A 2,992-nucleotide genomic window follows, 5' to 3' on the forward strand; every position below is an offset into this window, starting at 1 on the left:
AGAAAGAAAGAAAGAAAGAAAGAAAGAAAGAAAGAGAAGGAGGGAGGGAGGGAGGAAGGAAGAAAAGAAGAAGGGAGCGAGGCAAAGAGAGAGAGAAAGAGAAAGAGAGATAAAGAAAAACCAGAGGCTTGTTTTTTGATAAAATCCTGCAATATCAGCAGGAAATTATCTAAGAACAGGATGCAGGCCTTGATGTCCTTCTCTTTATCAAAAATTGCCATAAACAAAAGGGGCAGAAAATTGCCAATGAACTGGGCAAGCAAAATGAGATAATTGATGATTTTGCTAACCTGGTGAAGAATACAGATGAGAAACTTCACATTGAAACTCGGCATGTGAATATGGTGGACCGAAATTTAATATCCTGTGGGTTTACAATGGTGATTTTATTGCTGCTCATGACTATTAGATTGTTGTGGTCTGGCCTACCAACTAGTGGCTATAAAGGGACCACCAGCGGTGACACCTGCCAATGGCAGAGTAAAGCTCAGCACCCTTTTGGTACATGAAAGCTGCTCACGATAAATTCCCCGAGGCTCTGAAAAAAAAATCAAAATTGCAGCATCATAGCATTAAACCAAACATGATGACCTTCTGACAGCTGGGTCTTGTACAATCATTCAGGATGCACAGTCATAAAGCTGGCCCTGTTTCCAGCCCTTCCGGCCCCATTGATGGTGGATGCTTTTGAGTTTAATACCTGAATTACACATAAAAATACTGGCCCAAGTTGAGGGACCTGGCATGTTGTCTGGTTTCCCTGTATGCACATAATAGCTATTCTCTATGGAGATCTTGTCAAGTCTTTGATTGTCCTATGAGTATGAAAGCATATGGACTTTTTACTTGCATGATCTGCAAAATCCTATTCACTTTGCGATCATATAGAAAGTTCTCCAAGCTTCTTCTTCTCCAGATTAATTCTCCTTCTCACATCTAAACATGTGTCATCACCTCCACATACTTGGTCCATCATACTTCTTAAAGCACCTCAGCTTTCCTCAATCAAAAATAAGTGCTAACTGGAGAACTGGCTTCTAGGTTCCAGGAAATTCTGTCTCTGGCTCTGCAAATAGATGTCCCTGTGGAAAGGGAAACAAAATATCGGCTACATTATCGGGGTCAAGATATGAAAAGAAATTTATACTAGAGAAAATAGCATAAAATTTAATTTCTTATGGAATGATCCAACCATATACAGCATCACTAGATAAATAAGACATTACAAGAACTTATCTAATGAGGGGAGAGGAAAGATAGAAGGATTAGATGCCTGTTAGATGCAAAAATATAAAATGGCTAGGGGTACCTGGGTGGCTCAGTTGGTTAAGTGTCTGATTTCAGCTCAGGTCATGATCTCAGGGTCCTGGGATCGAGCCACAGCTTGGGATCTGCTCTCAGTAGGGAGTCTGCTTGTCCCTCCCTCTCTCCCTTGGCCACCACCCCCCGTAATAAATGGATAAAATCCATTTATTATGGCTATAGTCTTCAAATAATAAAGCAAATGAAAGAGTTCTATGTTTTAGGATCAGAAATGTTCAGAAACCCTCTTTTTTTAACAACTATAGAGAAAAGCAATATATACTCTGTGCCAGGAATAACAATACTGGCATTCGTTATGCTGAAGAGTAGCAGGTTTACTTTAGTTAACCTTATAATAATGATGATAATGATGAATCATTTCTTTGTAATATCACTTACACATAAATAATTATAATCTATAAATTATCACTCTTTTCCATGGGAAACGAATTTTATAATTTTCCAAATTTATCCAAGACACCATATACAAACCTTTAAGTTTTGGAAAAAAAAATTGCATTTCAAGTAAGCATACATAAGAGATGCATCCAGGGATTTTGATAACAGACAGTATTTATCCCTTTGTGTGAATGGAAGAATTACAATCAAAGATTTGTTTTTTAACTTTTGATAAAGAACTGAATATGATTAGATTAAGGTTGTTTATGGCCATCACTTTGACTTGATTAACTATATAATCCAGATTCTTTATTTAGAAACTGTTTTTGTAGACAAAGTATCACAGTCACTGCAGAATTACACATTTACACTGGTTTTGAGATACATGTGATTTCTCCCCCATAAGTTTCCTGAAGAGAAATCTGATTCCCTTTTAAAAGCAAATTGTATTTTTTTTTTTTAAGTAGGCTCCATGCCCAATGTGGAGCCCAGCACGGAGCTTGAACTCAGAACCGAGATCAAGACCTGAGCAGAGCTCAAGAGTCAGATTCTTAACATACTAAGCCACCCAGGCGCCCCAAAGCAAACTCTAATTTTTAATCTCATATTTTTTTTAATTTAGAGGGGGTTTATATTATTCTGTTTCTACAAAAGAGTCTACATCCTCTCAAGATAATAATATTTACTTATGGTAGAAATATATCTGGAGATGCAAAAGGTAAAAATACATTTGTAAAAGTTGTCCAAACAAGTTGAGAAATGAAAACAAAAAGCATTTGACTTTGGAGTTCAAGAATAAAAATGAAAGCCAGAACAAGTGAATAACAACTTTAGATAGCTTTCAAAATTGTGGAAATAAAAAATGTTATTTTGTACATATCTATAAAATATCTACATGAAAATAATGTGAAACATAAAGTGAAATTATGTCATGAAATTTATCAATACATTGGACTTGAAATCTCTGTCAATTTAATATTTATGATTGGAAGAAAATAAAATTATACATACTTCGCATCCTTATTGTATAAGGTACCATGCAAATTCTTTTATATTTTATGATATTTCATTTCATCCTCACAGAAACTTAACAGGGCAGGCTTTGATACCTTCATTTTATAAATGAAGAAGTTGAACATCATAGAGTTTAAACACTTTTTCAGTAACACACTGCTAAACACAAGTTGATGTGAGATTCATCTATCAGTTTTTATATAAAACATATTCTCTGAAGGCCAAATAAACCCCAGAAGATTTAGTTTCACCATCTTTAGATTAATAGACCATATTA

The sequence above is a fragment of the Zalophus californianus genome, chromosome 2 (assembly GCF_009762305.2).
Source record: "Zalophus californianus isolate mZalCal1 chromosome 2, mZalCal1.pri.v2, whole genome shotgun sequence".
Lineage (NCBI taxonomy): Eukaryota > Metazoa > Chordata > Mammalia > Carnivora > Otariidae > Zalophus > Zalophus californianus.